The 20675-nt window shown below is 38.5% G+C and overlaps 1 protein-coding gene across 18 annotated transcripts in view; it reads left to right on the top strand.

Annotated features, from left to right (window-relative positions):
* The window catches only part of MCTP1 (multiple C2 and transmembrane domain containing 1), a 607542-nt gene that overhangs the window by 285151 nt on the left and 301716 nt on the right, over positions 1-20675 (top strand). The gene's annotated exons all lie outside the window — the stretch shown is intronic.

The raw sequence follows: 20675 nt of genomic DNA, 5'->3' as shown, positions 1-20675 counted from the left end.
CATGTGATTGCTTGAGTTATAAAAAATTAACTAGAATATAATTTTTAGAAGCTTGAATTCAAAGACACAGTTTGACACATTACTTGACTCCTGTGACCATGGTGGAAGAGGTTTTGATGCAAGTTCCAAAACTCTGACTTATTCCCAACCCAGACAGCAAAGTCCCTATCAAACTGCTGACAAATTGGACTCTACATCATATGTAATTACTGACATTACTGGTTACATAAGTGAGGCATATATTTGAAGCCATGTCAGAACTTACCTTTTGGTAGACCTGAAATTCTTTTTGCTGCATACATTTGCTCGGTTGAATCTGCTCACATTGTGGGACCCAGGACTAATATCTCTCCAAAACTTCAGAGATTACTAACAAGTGATCTTTTGAGGCCTGGTCAGATCTGGCAGTATTCTCATGGTGGATTAAACACATTTTGTAGGGCATGATGAAGGATAAGATAGGGCAAATACTCTTAAGTTCCCAGATTCCAAATCCCAACGCAATCTCTTGATGAACTAGGATAGTCCACATGAGGGATTCCTTGAACCCAGGATAGAGGCAGGACCAAGAATAGACCCCAGATAGGCTGTGTAGCATCCTTTGCACATTTTGAATATGAACACTGCAGGAGGTGGATACGTTGAGGGACCTGAGAGCCCCGAGAGCCCCCAATTCCAAAGGAGGCTGAGTTTGGGTATAACTCCTCCTGCCAGGAGGAAGGAGAGTCCCCAAGCCTTGCTAACTCATTGTCAGACAACCCTGAGAGTGCTCCTGGCACCATATGATCCTGTTTTGTTCCTCCTACCCTATTTGACATCATATTTAGGGGATAGAAAGAACCAGATTAGGGCTGCAGTTTTAATTTGTCTCCTATATCTAACGGAATAAAATAGAGAAAAATAATTTAATATAATACTAGAGTATTTTATGACTAGGAACTGTACAAATATTAGATACAATTGTTAAGTAAAAACTAGTAAATATCAAACATTCTTGGCTGGGTGTGGTGGCTCATACCTGTAATCCTAGCATTTTGGGAGGCTGACATGGGAGGATTACTTGAGGCCAGGAGCTTGAGACCAGCCTGGGCAACACAGTGAGAACTTGTCTCTACAAAACATTAAAAAAAGTTTGAAAAGACATTCTTAGTGAGGAAATATGTGGTTGATAATATTAGAATTTAAAAAGATAGGAGAAGTTTTCCAAATAACTGTCTGGTTTAGTAGCTAAGGACACATGTTTATTGAATTGAACTGCCTGTTTCCAAAGAAGATACAATTAAATTAGATAAAGAAAATAATGCAAATAACAAAGTATTATTTTGCTATATTTACAGTGTATACAACTTTTTTTAGTTTTCAAAGTGCTCTCAGTTTTATCATTCAATCTAAAACAGAATTGGACTTGGCAACAGAAAATCAAAATTTTAGTCCTACATATATATGCCCCCAACAATTTGAAATGCATATATATACAAGAATTTATTGTAGCATTGTTTATAATTATAAAATATAGGCAAGAATCTAAATACCCATAAATAGGGGAGTGGTTGAATAAACTATGGCATATCTACATGGTGGAATACTATGGGGCTGTAAAAATAAATAATGAAAATCTCTAGAAATTGATATGGAAAAATGTACAGGATGTTTTGTGAAGTTCACATAAGCAAAGTACAAAAGAGTATCAACAATATGCCACATTCTATGTAAGAAAGAAATACATAAGAATTTGTGTGCTGTCTTCTCATTTCTATCAAAAGAAATACAGAAATCAAAAGCTAGAAACTAATGAAATTGGTAACATACAGAATATAAGTAAATAACAGATGGCAAGAATGGGAGATGGGAATGGGGTAAAAGGGATAAAGAGGAAATGACATTTATCTGAGTCAATTTTCTTAATTAATTTAAAGTCTTTAACTATGACAATATTTTAGCACCCCAAAATAGATAAATAATTAAAATCAACCAGGATATGGGAGGAACCCATAACAATAATCTCATCTAAGGGGATAAGAAATAAAACCACTAACAGAAGTAGCTATGTAAAAGAGTATTTGAATTATACATACAGGCCTATTTTGGAGCTATTGCAGGTTCGGTTCCAGACCACCACAATAAAGCACATATCACAATAAAGCAAGTCACACAAATTTTTTTATTTCCCAGTGCATATAAAAGTTATATATATATACCATACTGTAGTCTATTAAGTGTGAATAGCATTATTCACAAAAAAGCATGTCTAAAAAATGTAGGTACCTTAATTTTAAAAATACTTTATTGCTAAAAAAAAAATGCTAACAATCGTCTGAGCCTTCTGTGAATGATAATCTTTTTGCTGGTGGAGGGTCTTGCCTCGATGTTGATGGCTGCTGACTGATTAGGGTGGTGGTTGCTGAAGATTGGAGTGTCTGTGGCAATTTCATAAAATTACACAACAATGAAGTTTGCCACATTGATTTACTCTTCCTTTCACAAAAGTTTTATCTGTAGCATGAGATGCTGTTTGATAGTACTTTACCCACAGTAGAGCATCTTTCAAAATTGGAGTCAGTCATCTCAGACCCTGCTGTTGCTTTATCAACTAAGTCAATGAACTATTGTAAATCTTTTGTCTAAAGGAATAAAATAGAGAAAAATAATTTAATATAATACTAGAGTATTTTATGACTAGGAACTGTACAAATAATAGATTCAATTGTTAAGTAAAAACTGGTAAATATCAAACATTTCAACAGTGTTCATAGCATCTTCACCATGAGAAGATTCCTTCTCAAGAAGCCACCTTCTCTGCTCATTCATAAGAAACAACTCTTCATTTGTTCGCATTTTATCATGAGATTGCAGCAACTCAGTCATTATCATCAGGCTTCACTTCTAATTGTAGTTCTCTTGGTATTTTCACCACATCTACAGTTATTTCCTCCACTTAAGTCTTGAACCCCTCAAACCCTCAAGTCATCCATAAGGGTTAAAATCAACTTCTTCCAAACCCGTGTTAATGTCAAAATTTTGACCTCCTCTCATAAATCATGAATTTTTTGTTGTTGTTGTTTTAGAGACATGGTATTACTCTGTTGCCTAGGCTAGAGTGCAGTAGCACAAACATACGGTAACCTCCAACTCCTGAACTCAAGCACCCTCTCGCCTCAGCCTACTGAGTAGCTAGGACTACAAGTGTGTGTCGCCACACCCGGCTATCTTTTTTCTTTTTTTTGGTAGAAATGTGGTCTCACTATGTTGCCTGGGCTGGTCTTGAACTCCTGGTTTCAAGTGATCTTCCCCCTTTGGACTCCCAGGTTGCTGAGGATACAAGCATGAGACACTGTGCCCAGCCAAGAATTGTTCTTTATGGCATCTAGAATGATGACTCCTTTCCAGAAGGTTTGCAATTTGCTTTGTCCAGATCCATCAGAGGAACTACATATAGCAGCTATAGCCTTACAGAATGTATTCTTAAATAATAAGCCTTGAAAGTAGAAATTACTCCTTGATCGACGGGCTGCAGAATGGAGGTTTTGTTAACAGGCCTGAAAACAACACTTATCTCCTTGTACATCTTCATCAGAACTGTCCCGGTGACTAGATGCATTGCCAATAAGCAGTAATATTTTAAAACGATTCTTTTTTTTTCTGAGCCGTAGGTCACAACATTGGGCCTACTAAATATTTGGTAAACCATGCTATAAATAGATGTGCTGTCATCCGGGCTTTTTGGCTTCATTTATATTGCACAGGCAAAGTAGATTTAGCATAGTTCTTAAGGGCTCTAGGATTTTCAAAATGGTAAATGAGCATTGGCTTCAACTTAAAGTCACCAGCTGCATTAGCCCCTAACATGAGAGTCAGCCTGTTCTTTGAAGCTTTGAAGCCAGGCATTGACTTTTCCTCTTTAGCTATGAAAGTTTTTGATGTCATCTTCTTCCAATAGAAGGCTGTTTCATCTACATTGAAAATCTGTTGTTTAGTGTAGCAACCTTCATCAATTATCTTGCTGGATTTTCTGAATAACTTGTGGCAGCTCCTTGCTGTTTCATGTCATAGAGATGGCTTCTTTCCTTGAACCTCAGGAACCAATCTCTGCTAGCTTCCAACTTTTCTTCTGCAGCTCCCTCATCTCTGTTCATAGAATTGAAGAGAGTTAGGGACTTTGTTCTGAATTAGGCTTTGGGTTAAGGGAATGTTGTGGCTAGTTTGATCTTCTATCCAGCCCACTCACTTTCTCTATATCAGCAATGAGGCTGGGTGGCTTTCTTATTCATGTGTTCACTGGAGTAGTGTTTTAAATGCCCTTCTAGATCTTTTCCTTTGCATTCATAACTTGGCTACCTGTTTGGAGCAAGAGGCCTAGCTTTCAGCCTGTCTCTCCTTTTGACATGCCATTCTCACTGAGTTTAATCATTTCTAGATTTTGATTTAAAGTGAAAGACATGTGAGTCTTCCTTTCACTTGAATACTTAGAGTCCATTGTAGGGTTATTGATGGGCCTAATTTCGGTAATGTTGTGTCTCAGGTAATAGGGAGGCCTGAGGAGAAGGAGAGAGATGGATAACAGCTGGTCAGTGGAGCAGTCAGAACACACACAACATTCACCGATTAATTTCTCAGTCTTCTGTGAGCGCAGTTCATGGGGCCTCCCTCAAAACAATTACAATAGTAATGTCAAAGATCACTGATCACAGATCATCATACAGGTATAATAATAATGAAAAAGTTTGAAATGTTGCATAAATTACCAAAAGGTGACAGAGACATGAAGTGAGCATATGCTCTTTGAAAAATGGTGCTGATAGACTTGATCAAAGGAGTATTGCCATAAACCTTCGATTTGAAAACAAAAACAAAAAACAAAAACCCTTGGAAGCACAATCAAACAAAGTACAATGAAATGAGGTATGCCTATACTATAAAACTCCAGATAAAAAGAACTATACATAAATGTATGTACTCCAGACGATGATTATTGATTCTGAAACTACTTAATGTATATACCAGGAACAAGCAAATTAGTAAATATATTATAGACAATGACAGTCATGATTCTCATTGTTGGAGATAGTTACAAATACAGAAAGTAGGCAGTCTAGAATGAACCCTGTGGTGCTAAACAGGTGTCAGTATGATCTAGTGATTTTTATTAATATATATACAGATATATAGAAATAAAAATGTATGGAGATGTGTGTGTGTGTGTATATTTCCTAATCTGTCTGCTGAGAGGGCCTGGAAGCAATGACAAAGGTATAATGACAAAGTAGCAATTAATACATTTGGCCACGTATTGGTTTCTCAATACAATTTCCCCAATAAAAGTAATCAAGGCTCCTGGAGAAATGGTTTATTTCAGACCTCGGACAGGGAAAGTATAATATGAGCCTGGATCATTTTTGCAGTGCCAGAAAGTAAGGGAGTGCTCAAAAATTGATGGTAAAATGTCAAAATCAAATAGGAGCCAACTTAAAGGAACATTTAATGACCAAAGCTGGGACAATTTCAGCAAAAAATAAATAATGGTTGTATTAGTCCATTCTCACACTGTTATATAAACAATTACCTGAGACGGGGTAACTTAGGAAGAAAAGAAGTTTAATTAACTTACAGTTCCACAGGCTTAACAGGAAGCATGACTGGAAGGCCTCAGGAAACTTACAACCATGGCAGAAAGGGAATCAAGCATCTTCTTCATGTCCTGGCCAGAGAGAGACAGAGTGACGGGGGGAAGTGCCACACACTTTTAAACCATCAGATCTGGTGAGAATTCACTCGCTATCATGAGAACAGCATGGAGGAAACTGCCCCTGTGATCGAGTCACCTCCCACCAGGTCCCTCCCCCAACATTAGGGATTACAATTCAACATGAGATTTGGGTGGGGACACAGAGCCAAACCATATCAATGGTAATGATGGATTAAAACCCATAGAATAAGATAAATATCTTTGAGCGGATAAATAATTGAAGAAATAAGTGGAGGAGAAGGTATAAGCATTTCTTATGGTAGAATTCCAATAAAAAAATGTAGAAGGGAAAATTGAAATAGAAAGTCACCTTTTAACAAACACCCCAGTAATAATAGCAGGCAAAATATCATCAATAGATGCTAAAATTATATGTGTACAGTTATGATGTGAAACAGAATTTTGCAGCATTTTGAAGTATTTCTCCATGAGCTATGTAAGAATTACAAAGAGAAAAATAGTAACTTCACAATGGGGAAACATGGAGGACACCACCTTAACCAGGTGGTCAAAGTCAGAACTGAGAAGACATGCAGACATCACGAACTCCCTGACAGGATGCATTGAAAACAGCACGTCATTTCTGTGGCATTCTTGTCAAAGTGCAGAGCCTCAATGTAATCGTGAGAAAACATCAGGCAAACTCTGGCAACACATGACATCAGTTATCCTAGCTAAGTAGCCCCTACCTTTTGGACAGTGTGTGTTTAATCTTGTTTCACCATTCCCTGTGCCTCTACAATTTTGAGTCTGGGTCTCACTGTGTGTGTGCCATTGATTTTCTTATAGTATCAAATTATTCTCTGCAGACTTCTCTGCCAAAAAATGCAAAAACAACTTTCAGTGGAATGAGAGAGCCATGTACTTAAAAAAAAGGGACAGAAAATATTACTTTGTGGGAATGAAGAACGTTCAGAAGTGTTTAAAATGCCAACTCCAATCCAGCTTCACTAGTGTACTTACTTGCCTGGCATTGGTGAAATTTTTATTGGGTAAAGATAAAAATAAGAAGAGATATTTAAATAGATAAAACGACCTGAGTTAAGGATTGATTAAATATTTATCTTTGACCCATCTATGAATAACAGATGCATTAAACATTTGATTGGATAGATAGTATTAGGTCACTTGAGATTTGCAAATTTATATACATATAATTGGTAGGATAATTAGATGGAGACAGATAGCTTGAAATGAGAAGACAAGCTAGGAAGCACTGCAGTCATGTGGAATATAATGTTGAGAGCTTGAACCAGAATTACGGGTGTGGAAATAGAGAAGGAAAGTAATATATAATAGATGGTTCAGAGGAATGTCTGATAGGACTCGAGATCAATTGGATGAAGGGACTCAAAAAAAAATAACTATTAAGGTTTTAAGCCTGATGATGCCTGGAAACCATGTGGTGGTTGGAAAAATATGAATAGAGAGAAAACACTTGTATAACTATTAGAATTAATAAAAATTGAACTCATCACTGTGTGACAAGGATGCCCTCACCTACTACCCAGCAAAATCAAAATGGTTATGCCCCCTATGTCTCATATCACCCTTGCACAGAACAGTGGAATGGAAAAACTAATTTCCACCACTGCCACATTCACTAGAATGTGGTTTGGACTTCTCCAGAATCTCATTTCTACATAACAGGAACTGAAGTGGCTCAGCAGCCAGAGCTGCCCATCATTCTTCCATTTCTATACCTATTTTCCAGAAACAACAACCAGACGGCTTCTTGAAATGCTACTGCCTTTTCCTGAGTTTTATTGTCTTTGCTTTAAGCAGCATGATGAATTAGAAAGTACATGATCTTGGGTAGTCTGACACACACAAGTTCAAAGTCAGGTTTCACATTTTGTTAGCTATGTGACTTTGAGTGAGACATGCAATTTCCCTGCTGCAATTGGAAAGTTCCAGATTTAGCAAATAAAAATACATGATGCCTAGTTAAATTTAAATTTCAGATAAATAATGTATTATCTTTTATATATATCTTTTATATATATTCATATATATGAATATGTATCATATAATATCTGGGGCATACATACAGTAAATTTTTTATCATTTATTTGAAATTTAATTTAGTGTCACTTTATCTGGCAGCCCTATGAAATTGTGATGTACAGTTACTATTTTTAAAATCATTTATATTTTCATTAGGTTGGGTTTTTAGGAACTGTACCTTTTGGCAGAAACAGCTATATCATAATCTATCAGATTTTGAATATAATGTTTTGACATGGCTATCTGTATTGTTAAAAAATTTAATAGCAATCTGTGTAAATACGTCTGGTAATAGCCATTTTCTATCATTTGATTTCTTGAAATTTGGGTCATGGAGGATATAGTAGTTTTCTTGAGCTGCCTTAGCAAATTATTCCAAACTTGGAGGCTTAAAACAACAAAAAAGTTATTATCTCAAACCAGGACTCCAAAAATCAAGATGTGGTAAGGCAGCATTCCTTCCCAATGCCTCTCTCTCTCTCTCTCTCTCTCTTTCTCCCTCTCTCACTCTCACTCTCACCCTCACTCTCAGAGACAGGGTCTCTGTCACCCAGGCTGGAGCACAGTGGTATGATCATAGCTCATTGCAGCCTCAGACTCCTGGGTTCATGGAATCCTCCCACCAAGCCTTCCCAGTATCTAAGACTACAAGTGTGAGACACTGTGCCCGTCTGGGAGAATTCTTGACACTTTCAACTTCTGGTGGCTGCAAGCATTTCTTGGCTTATAGATGCATCACTGTAATCTCTGACTCCATCTTTGTATGGCCTTACCCTGTGTGTCTCTGTGCCTTATATCTCCCTTTCCTTTCTCTTATAAGGACACCACCAGTCATTAGATTTAGGCCCCACTCTAAATCCAGGATGATCTCATCAAGATCTTTAACTTAATTACATCTTCAAAGACCCCATTTCCAAATAAGGTTATGTTCACAATGACTAGGGGTTAGGATTTGGACACATCTTTTGGGAGGACCCAAGTTAACACACTACAGGAAACAATTCCTTTTCTTCATGTACTAGGAACTAATTTAAATGATCAACAAAATGACTGACAAAGCCAGTCTCCCAAAAGATGGGGTATTTCCCTGCCCCCTGTGATGAAATCGATACATGAAACTGGAAGTGAGTGTCAAGCAGTGCAGTCTTTATTCAATGACCATGAAATTGAGCAGTGAGAGCATAGCCCACAAATTGATTTCTCAATTAGTAAGGGGTGAGGGGGTTAAAATATAGAGTTTCTCTAATGAAGGGGTTGGACATTAAAAGCAAGGGGAGGAATAGTCATGTCTTCCAGAAATGGGGGGCCTTCTTTTTTTTGTCGTTTTATGGCTTCTTCTGGTCATTGTCATGGTGATTGTCAACTGTCATTGTGCTGATGGGAGCATTATTTAGCATGGAAATGAGGTTATAATGAAGCTTGAGGTCTTTTTAAAGTTGTTCAATGGCTATCTTGGTTCTAACTAGTCTCAGCTTGCCTAGTTACAAAGGAAACTTTTTATCACAGGCGTTCTGTTTCTTAAAGATAATCAAAGTTTAGGCAGGGTAGAAATTCAGGCTATGCCATGTAGGCATTACAGTGGGTAACAAAATGAACCTGTTTATTGTGATTCTACTTATAATAGTGTTTAAAAAAATCCTGTGTTGAGTAGATTTAGAGAATCTCATTCACTCCACTCGGAAACTCTTCAAGTCTACTCTGTGAGTCTGATGTGTCATTGCTAAAGAAAAGTTTGCAAGTGTTGTGAGAACAATATTTTCAAGGTGGAATAAGAATGTAAAAGCCTGGGGAATGGGAAGATTTTAGAAGTTTACCCCCAGTGAAGTTTCACTTTTTTCACAGTGTACTGAAGTCTCACTAATTGAGAACTTCTACCAGATATAAGGCAGCCAGATCTGAGAAAAATAAATTGTAGGACATTTTTTAAAAAGCAATTCAATTTGATAAAACTGAAACATATTCTGTGTTTTAAGTGTAAACAAAGTCTTTTTCAAGTTAGAGGGCCTGTCAGCAATTTTATCCTTAGAATGTAATTTATGAAAGCTCAGAGAGAGTTATTCTCTGATTGAGGAAGGCATAGTAATATTTCTAGTATCTATTATGCATCAGGTGTGATGGTTGGCATTTGCATATATATTCTCTGATCCTAACAAAATTGGTCATACGAGCAGCTGCCACCTTACCACATGTGCTCACGGCTTGCTATTCAGGTTCCTCTTTGTTTCCAATCCTTGGGAATTTTCTTTAGGATAGGATGGACAGTGATTTGGTTTGACTGTGTTCCCACCCAGATCTCATCTTGAATTGTAGTTCCCATAATCCTGTGTCATGGGAGGGACCCAGTGGGAGGTAATTGAATTGTGGGGGCGGTTACCCTCATGCTGTTCTCATGATAGTGAGTTCTCATGAGATCTGATGGTTATATAAGGGGCTTTTCCCCCCTTTTTCTCATTCTTCTCTTCCTGCCACCATGTGAAGAAGGAGGTGTTTGCTTCCCCTTCCACCATGATCGTAAGTTTCCAGCCATGCGGAACTATGAGTCAATTACACTTCTTTCCTTTATAAATTACTTAGTCTTGGGTGTGTCTTTATTAGCAGCATGAGAACAGACTAATACAGCCATATATCCCAGTTTTTCTGGAAGCAGTTGTGTTTTTTTACCTGTTGACTGACATAATTGTTAATAGTACCCCATTTTACTCTCAAAAGGGCTCCAGTTTCAGAGACGTGGAATATACTGATGCTTCCTAGAATAAATTTCATTAAAGTTCATCAGAAAATTAAGTGTTATCGTTGATCCTTTATTCCCAGGAGGAAAATGCAACTTGTATCATCAGAGACAGTTTTGTCTCTGAGCAGGTTTCAGAAAGTTTTGTTGGCAGTCCCTTTTTTTGATTTATGCAGCCTTTAATGAGCTATCTTGATCAAGAAAAGGCCTGTCATGTTGTGTTTTTGTGCTAAAATCATGAATTGAACATGTTGCTAGTCAGTCACTTTTTGCATTTCCTACAGTTGGTGGGAATCAGGTATAGCCTTATTTTACACAGTACAGACAATTATTTCCATGCATTCTAATGTTATTTCTTTAACCAGTGTTTTGCCATTGGGAAATTTTTTTAAAATTAATTCACAGTAACTTAGTTTTAATGATAGTTATTTCATACAGTCTATGATCTTAAGCTTCTAATATACATATATATACACAAATACACCCATACACATACACACATATATATACATATATATACACACACACACATACATATATACACATACATATATATGTATATATGTGTGTATGTGTATGTATGTATGTGTGTGTGTATATATGTATATAAATAAAAGCTTCTGAATAATACATATATAGCAGGTCCTCAAATAACATCATTTTGTTCAAATTTGTTTTGTTACTACATTGATGAGAAAAAACATAATCTGTTCCCAGCCAGGCCACTGTCTGTGTGGAGTTTGCACATTCTCCCCATGTCTCCCTAGGTTTTCTCTCTGGGTGCTATGGTTTCCTCCCACATCCCAAAGATGTGCATGTTAAATGAAACTTGTCTCAGTCTTTGTGAGAGTGGGGGTGTGTGAGCACACCCTGCCATGAGATGGTGTCTTGCCCAGGGCTGGTTCCTGCCTTATGCCCTGAGCTGCAGGGATGGGCTCCAGCCTCCTAAAGTGGAATAATTGGGCAAATAATTATCTCACTTGTTTTATTAATCTTCCTTAAATGTATGTTGTATTAATATGTTCCCACACTGCTATAAAGAACTATCTGAGACTTGGTAAAAAAAATAAAAATAAAGAAAGAAAAGAGGTTTCATTGGCTCATGGTTCTGCAGGCTATACAGGGTTGTCTTTCTGGGGAGGCCTCAGGAAATTTACAGTCATGGTAGAAGGTGAAGGGGAAGTAGGCACATATTCACCTGTCCAGCAAGAGAGCAAGAGAAGTGGGGAAAGTGCCACACCCTTTCAAACAACTAGATCTCTTGAGAACTCTATCATGAGAACAGCAAAAGGAAAGTCTGCCCCCATGATTCAGTTGCCACCCACCAGCTCCCTCCTTCAACACTGGGAATTACAATTTGACATGAAATTTGGGTGGGGACACAAAGCCAAACCATAATATTCCACCCCCTGGCCCCTCCCAAATCTCATGTCCTTCTCACATTTTAAAACACAATCATGCCTTCCCAATAGTACCCCAAAGTCTTAACTCATTACAGCATTAACTCAAAAGTCCAAGTCCAACGTCTCATCTGAAACAAGGCAAGTCCCTTCTGCCTATGAACCTGTAAAATAAAAAACAAGTTAGTTACTTCCAGGATACAATGGGTTTACAGACATTGGGTAAATGCTCCCATTAAGAAAGGGAGAAATTGGCCAAATAAAAGGGCTACAGGCCCCAAGAAATTCTGAAACCCAGCAGGAAAGTCATTAAATCTTAAATCTCCAAAATGATCTCCTTTGACACCATGTCTCACACCCAGGAAAGACTGATGCAAGGGATGGGCTCCCAAGACCTTGGGCAGCTCTGCCCCTGTGGCTCTTCAGGGTACAGACCCCACAGTGGTTTTCACCAGTTGGTGTTGAGTGCCTGCAGCTTTTCCAGGTACATGTTGCAAGCTGTTGATAGGTCTATCTTTCTGGAGTCTGGCTGCCCTCTCCTCATAGCTCCATTAGGCAGTGCCCTAATGGGGACTCTGTGTGGGGGCTCCAACCTCATATTTTCTCTCTGCACTACCCTAGTAGAGGTTCTCCATGGGGACTCTGCTTTTGCAGTGGACTTCTGCCTGGACATCCAGGTGTTTCCATACATTCTCTGAAATCTAGGCAGAGGCTCCCAAGCCTCAACTGTTGCCCTCTGTGCACCTGGAGGTTTCACATCACATGAAAGCTGCCAAGGTTTTTGGCTTCAACTCTCTGTAGCAGCAGACTGAGACATATCTGGGGCCTTTTAGCATAGCTGGAGCTGGAGCAGCTAGGATGCAAGGTGCCATGTCCTGAGGTGGCACAGAGAAGTGGGGCCCTGGATCTGGCCCCCTGAACCATTTTTCTCTCCTAGGCCTCCAGGCCTGTGATGGGAGGGGCTACCACAAAGACGTCTGAAATGCCTTGGAGGTATTTTCTTCCACTGTCAGCAATTAACATTCAGCTCCTCTTATGTAAATTTCTGCAGCGGGCTTGAATTCTTCCCCAGAAAATGGGTTTTTCTTTTCTACCACATGGCTAGGCTGCAAATTTTCCAAACTTGTATGCCCTGCTTCCCTTTTAAATATAAGTTTCAGTTTCAGATAATCTCTTTGCACATGCATATGAGTGTACACTCTTAGAAGCAGCCAGGCCACATCTTGAATGCTTGCTACTTAAAAATTTCTTCAGCCAGATACCCTAAATTATCTCTCTCAAGTTCAGAATTCCACAGATATATAGAGCAGAAGTGCAATGCCACCAGTCTCTTTGGTAAAGCACAGCAAGAGTGACCTTTACTACAGTTCCAAATAAGTTTCTCACCTTCATCTGAGACCTCCTCAGCCTGGACTTCACTGTTCTTATCACTATCAGCATTTGGTCACAATTTTACATGTCTCTAGGAAGTTCCAAACTTTTTTTTCATGTTCCTGTCTTCTTCTGAGCCCTCAAAACTGTTCCAGCCTGTGCTCATTGCCCAGTTCCATAGCTGCTGCCACATTTTCAGGTATTGTTATAGCAATGCCCCACTTCTCTGGTACCAATTTTCTGGATTAGTCCACTGTCACACTGCTATAAAGACATACCTGAGACTGGGTAATTTGTAAATAAAAGAGGTTTAATCAGCTCATGGTCTGCAGCCTGTACATGCTTCTGCTTCTGGGGAAGCTTCAGGAAACTCACAGTCATGGCAGAAGGTAAAGGGAAAGCAAGCATGTCTTCACATGATGTTGAGTAAGGACCTACTGTATTCTCTTCTTCTTTTACTGTTTTATTTTCATAGGTGCAAAACAATATCACTCATTGACACACAAAAACTTCCTTGTTGCATGTTCATAAAACTAGAGCCATAAGTTGTGGTCATGCATTGCTTAATGACAGGGATACATTATGAGAAATGTGTTAATAGGTGATTTTATTGTTGGGTGAACACCATAGGGTGTACTTACACAAACCAAAATGATATAGCCTACCACCAAAGCTATATGCTATAGCCCGTTGCTATTAGGCTACTAACCTGTACAGCATGTGACTGCAGTTAATACTGTAGGCAATAGTAACACAATTGTAGGTATTTGTATAGCTAAACCTATTACAACATAGAAAAGGTATAGTAGAAATATGATATAAAAGATAAAAAATGGTACATCTGTTTATAGTCCATTCTCATGTTGCTATAAGAAATACCAAAGACTGGGTAATTTATAAAGAAAAGAGGTTTAATTAACTCACAGTTCTGCATGGCTGGGGAGGCCTCAGGAAACTTACAATTATGGCAGAAGGTACCTCTTCACAGGATGACAGGAGAGAAAATGAATGCCAGCAGGGGAAATGTCAGATGCTTATAAAACCATCAGATGTCATGAGAACTCACTATCACAAGAACAGCATGGGGGAAACTGCCCCCATGATTCAATTAACTTCCACCAGTTCCCTCCCATGACATGTGGGGATTATGGGATTACAGATCAAGATGAGATTTGGCTGGGGACACAAAGCCAAACCATATCATTCCACCCTTGGTCCCTCCCAAATCTCATGTCCTCACATTTCAAAATATAATCATTCCCTTCCAACAGTCTCCCAAAGTCTTAACTCATTCCAGCATTAACCCAAAAGTCCAAGTCCAAAGTCTCATCTGAGACAAGGCAAGCCCCTTCTGCCTATGAGCCTGTAAAATCAAAAGCAAGTTAGTTAATTCTTAGATACAGTGGGGTTACAGGCATTGGGTAAAATACACCCATTCCAAATGGGAGAAATTGGCCAACATGAACGGGCTACAGGCCCCATACAAGTCCAAAATCCAATAGGGCAGTCGTTAAATCTTAATGTTCCCAAATGATCTCCTTTGACTCCATGTCTCACATCTGAGTCATGCTGATGCGAGAGGTGGGCTCCCACAGCCTTGGGCAGCTCTGGCCCTTGGCTTTTCAGGATACTACCCCCCTCCTGGTTGCTTTCACAGACTGGCATTGAGTGTCTGTGGCTTTTCCAAGCACATGGTGCAAGCTGTGGGTGGATCTACCATTCTGGGGTCTGAAGGACGGTGACCCTCTTCTCATAGCTCCACTAAGTGGTGCCCCAGTGAGGACTCTGTATCGAGGCTCCAACCCCACATTTCCCTTCCACACTGCCCTAGCAGAGGTTCTCCAGGAAGACTCTATCCCTGCAGCAAACTTCTGCCTGGACATTCAGGTATTTCCATACATCCTCTGAAATCTAGGTGGAGGTTCCCAAATGTCAATTCTTGACTTCTGTGCACCCACAGGCTCAACACCATAAATGGAAGCTTGGGACTTGCAGCTTCTGAAGCAATGGCCCAAGCTGTACCTTGGCTCCTTGTAGCCACAGCTGGTATTGAAGCAGCTGGGACACAGGGTACCATGTCCCAAGGCTGCATAGAGCAGGGGAGCCCTGGGTCCAGCCCATGAAATAATTTTTGTCTCCTAGGCCTCTGAGCCTGTGGTGGGAGGGGCTGTCATGAAAGTTTCTGACATGCCCTGTTGACATTTCCCCATTGTCTTGGTGATTAACATTTGGCTCCTCATTACTTATGCAGATTTCTGAAGCAGGCTTGAATTTCTCCCCCAAAAAATGTTTTTTTTTCTTTTCTATGGCATCGTCAGGCTGCAAATTTTCCAAACTTTTATGCTCTGCTTTCTCTTGAACACTTTGCTGCTTAGAAATTTCTTCTGCCAGATACCCTAAATCATCTCTCTCAAGTTCAAAATTCCACAGATCTCTAGGGCAGGGGCAAAATGCTGCCAGTCTCTTTGCTAAAGCATAGCAAGAGTCATCTTTATGCTGGTTCCCAGAAAGCTCCTCATCTCCATCTAAGACCACCTCAGCCTTGACATCATTGTCCATATTACTGTCAGCATTTTGGTCAAAGCCATTCAGCAAGTCTCTAGGAAGTTCCAAACGTTTCCTCATCTTCCTGTCTTCTGAGCCCTCCAAGTCTCCAGGTGGTTCTAAACTTTCCCACATTTTCCTGTCTTCTTCTGAGCCCTCCAAACTGTTCCACCCTCTGCTGATTACTGAGTTCCAAAGTCACTTCCACATTTTTTTGGTATCTTTACAGCAGCACCCCACTCCTCCTGGTACCAATTTACTGTATTAGTCTGTTTTCATGCTGACACTGGGTAATTTATAAAGAAAAGAGATTTACTTGACTCACAGTTCCACATGGCTGCGGAGGCCTCAGGAAACTTACAATCATGGCACAAGGTACCTCTTTGCAGGGTGGCAGGAGAGAAAATGAGTTCCAGCAGGAGAAATGCCAGATGCGTATAAAACCATCAGATGTGGTGAGAGCTCACTCACTATCATGAGAACAGCATGGAGGAAACTGCCGCCATGATTCAGTTATCTCCCACCCTTCCATGATTTGTGGGGATTATGGGATTACAGTTGAAGGTGAGATTTCAGTGGACACAAAAAGCCAAACAATATCAACCTGTATAGGGCATTTACCATCAATGGTGCTTGCAGGACTGGAAGTTGCTCTGGGTGAGTCAGTGAGTAGATGTGGAGACCTAGGACTTTACTGTAGACGATACACACTGTACACTTAATCTGCACTAAATTTATTTTAAACATTTTTTTCTGTCTTTAATAATAAACCTTTACTCATTGTAATCTTTTTTAATTTATAAAATATTTAATTTTTAGAACTTTTTGACTCTTGTCATAACAGCTGAAAACACAAACATATTATACAGCTATAGAAAAATATTTTCTCTTTATATCCTTATTCCATCAACTTTTTTCTTTTTTAAATATCTCTAACATTTTAAGCTTTTTTGTTAAAAGCAAAGATGCAAACACACACATTAGCCAAGGCCTACAGGATCAGAATCATCAATAGCAATGTCTTCGACCTCCACATCTTGTCCCATTGGAAAGTTTTCAGAAGCAGTAACGTGTATGGAGCTATCATCTCCTATGATAATAATGCCTCCTTCTGGAATACCTCCTGAAGGACCTGCCTGAGACTGTTTTGCAGTTAACTTTTTTTTAATAAATAGAAGGAATACACTCTAAAATAACAATAAATAGTATAGTATCGTAAATACAAAAACCAGTAACATAGTTGTTATCATTTTCAAGTATTATGTTTTGTACATAACTGTATGTGCTAGACTTTTATGTAACTGGCAGCACAGTAGCTTTACATCAGTATTGCCACAAATATGTGTGTAATGCATTGCACTATGACATTAGGATACTGTAACATCACTAAGCGATAAGAATTTTTCAGGTCCATGATAATCTTGTGGGACCACCATCATATATGCAGTCCATCAGTGACCAAAATGTCATTATGTGGTACATGATTGTACTAAATCCTGAGAGTTAATTTCTACCTAGAGACTTTGTAAATGAGTCCAAGACTGCATCACCGTCCCAGAAAGCTTTGTATATGGTCTTCACACTTTATTCTGAATCAGAGCAAAGGGTCCAGTGGCTCTTCTCCCGTGTTTATCTGTAACACTATGTATGTGGGGGGATTCCTTTCTTCAAGATTCCCCAAATTTACCAGGAGGTGATACTTTACCAAATGTAAGTCTGGGACTCCTTAAGCCATAGACCAGGTACTGCTCCAATTTCTTAAAGAGATTCTGGGAATGATGTTTCCACTATGAAATAGAGTCATATCACACCTAAGTAATATTACTTTTAAAAGTGTTATTTCTTCCATTATTATGATGACAAATTTTCTTTGTTTAATTATGCTGAAGTAGGAAAGAGGATCAATTTTAATTGAGCCTTTGCAAATAACTGTATTGCCATGAAAAATGAAAGAACCCACAAAAGGTCTGTCTATAACATCTGACACTGTTCTCAGCAGTTAATAGACAAGGCCAATCAATACACATCCCATTTTCTTCATCATGTGCATAGACTTTGCCAACGTTATTTTTTTTAAATAAGATTTGATTATAGAAGAATTTGATTTAAACTAAGTATAATTTAATTTAGCATCTATTAACAAAGGACAGTTTTATGCTTAACCCATTTTAAAAGTGCATCTCTCAGTTGCATTTATTAGAGACATTGTCCTTAAATTTACCTGACATTAATTAGCTTGCATTCATGGTTTTCCATATTAAGACTTCTTCAAGGATATGTTCCTTCATGAAATAAGCATAAAGGAAATTTTATGTGTTCGTGGATTTTTATGTATTTTGCCTATAGGAAGAAATATTCTTAGGGATTTAGTTACTTATTGCCTGAAATTGGATAATATAAAGTATACAAAGTATGTATTAACCAAAGTAACAATACTTTATGGCAACTATAACGGAGGTTGTTAACAAATGACTGTGAGATCCCTGGAGGAAGGAAGAGGGACAAAACTTTAACTTTCCAACTAACAACCTGCAGATGAGAGAAATGTGGCTTCCAGGGAAACGGAAAGCAAATGCTCTGCGGAAGGGAAGGAAACAGTGGCATTTAAGCCTCCCCGTCTTATGTGCATATTCATCAGGTTTGGGCAATGTCTATGAATATTTATGGAGAAAGTCAAGCACTCCCTCAGTGAGTTAACATGTATGTAACTTACATTCCATGATCACTTTGGGGAGGGGTTTTAACATTAAAATGCAGTGGAATTTGGCCCTGTATGTCAAAAAGTAAACTATAGGGCACAAAGACATTTTGTGCACAGTCTCTGCAATCTGACTAGAACTAGCTTAGGGTCTCTAGCTGCTTATCAGCAAAGAATGTTTGTAAGGCCAGTCTCCTACCCAGTCAGTGCTGTTGGCAAGACCCTCAATGTCTTCACACTTTGGGGAAGAGCCACTGGACTGTTTGCTCTGGCTCAGAATAGTGTGAAGAGCATATAAAAAGGGATATTGTCAGGCAGTCTACCAGAATCAGTTGGGCTATGTTTCCTAGAATGGTTTTCTGCCTAACTGCAGGAAGAAAACCTTATGGCGCTTAACAGACCTTATAGTAGTTAACAATGCAGGAGTCCATGACCAAACCCTTTTCTCTGCTGTGGCTACTCAATTTTCTCTTGAGAGTCTTATCTTAGCCATAGATAGTCCATCTCCTCTGTTAGCCAGGGATACAATGTTGACAAAGTAAAACAATAAATAGTTTAGCAATTTTCGTTTGTCTCAACATATCAAACCCGTATTATTCTTTCTGTTTGCTTATTTTTTTAAATAATTGACCATGGTCATAAAATATCCAAAGTCAACATAAAATACCAAAACAAAGCATAAAAATACACCCTTTTAAGAATATATTTTCAGTTTGGATAAGACAAAACCTTTCTTATCTATGCAAAAAGCAAATAAAATTTTTACTGCCTTGCATTGAGAACAAACTCCATACTCAGTGACCATTTTTCTACTGAATTATCAGTCATTTATAATACATAAGCTTCTTTAAAAAATAATTTTAAGTTATCTCAGTATGTGTGTGTTTTAAATATACATACATGTATATGAAATAATGATAAATGATAAGTTTTAGATTAAATGTAATTAATTTTAAGAAGCATGAGACACAGTTTTTTACTGCATTGATTTTACCTTTGTAATTTGAATGCTGTTTATCTGGTAAACACATTTATGTATTGAAAAAATACATAAATAAAAACCACCCAGTTACCTCTACTGTAAACTGTGTACTTTGGTTGATAATGATGTATCAGTGTAGGTTCATTGATGATAACAAATGTACCATTTGTTGAGGGATGTTGACAGGTAGTACAGGGGCAGAAAGAGGGTAATCCCTCCCTTCCCTATTATAAAGAGTCAGGACTAACATGCCCAAAACAATAAAAACAGGTTGACGAGGGGAAAGCATAACACATTTACTACATGCACGTGTGTACACATGAGTTGTACAGAATATGAACTCAAAGAGAGGCCAGATGTTTGAGTAATCTCCCTGAGCTATTCTCAGAAGAATAAATGAAAAGTCTGTCTAGCCATGGTGATAACTCCCAGTCTCTTCTCTTTTTCCATGGTTAAGCTTTATCTGATGTTCCTAGGAAAGGGGTTTAAGAAAAATTGCATTTCTTTTGGAAGAAATTTTTGTCAGTAAGATAAAAATTCCAGAAAGAGCCCTTTCCTACACTTGTCAGGGGAAATAAAACAAGGTTAGAGGGATTTTGATTCTGCGGCAGCTTTAAAGGTCTCTCAGCATGTTGAAGCACGAGTTTTGGGGATATTAACACTAGGGAGGCTATGCAAGTGTGGGGGCAGGAAGTACATGGAACTTTCTGTACTTCCCATTCAATTTTGCTACAAACCTAAAATTGGCATAAAAAATAAACTGCTCTGTAGTGATCGAGTACCTCAGCTCATCACCATTGTTAAGTATTCCTTCAAGTCTCAAGGTGAATTATGGATCATGTAATTGTAATTTATAGTGGCATGACAAAGCAATACAACTACTGTTAATATCAAAACTCATCAGAGAAACATGCAGTCGGCCCTCTCATGTCCATGGATTCAACCAACCTTGGATTGAAAATATTCAGAATAAAATATGGTTGGTTGCATCTCTACTGAACATGTACAATTTTTCTTGCCATTATGCCATAAACAATACAGTATAACAATGATTTACATAGCATTTACATTGTATTGGATGTTATAAGTAATCCAGAGAGGATTCAAAGTCTAAGAGGATGCGTGTAGGATATATGCAAATACAACACCATTTTCCATCAGGGACTTGGACATCCATGTATTTTGGTATCCACGGGGCGTCC

The sequence above is a fragment of the Pongo abelii genome, chromosome 4 (assembly GCF_028885655.2).
Source record: "Pongo abelii isolate AG06213 chromosome 4, NHGRI_mPonAbe1-v2.0_pri, whole genome shotgun sequence".
NCBI classification, from domain to species: Eukaryota; Metazoa; Chordata; class Mammalia; order Primates; family Hominidae; genus Pongo; species Pongo abelii.
This window is presented reverse-complemented; position numbering and strand designations above follow the sequence as displayed.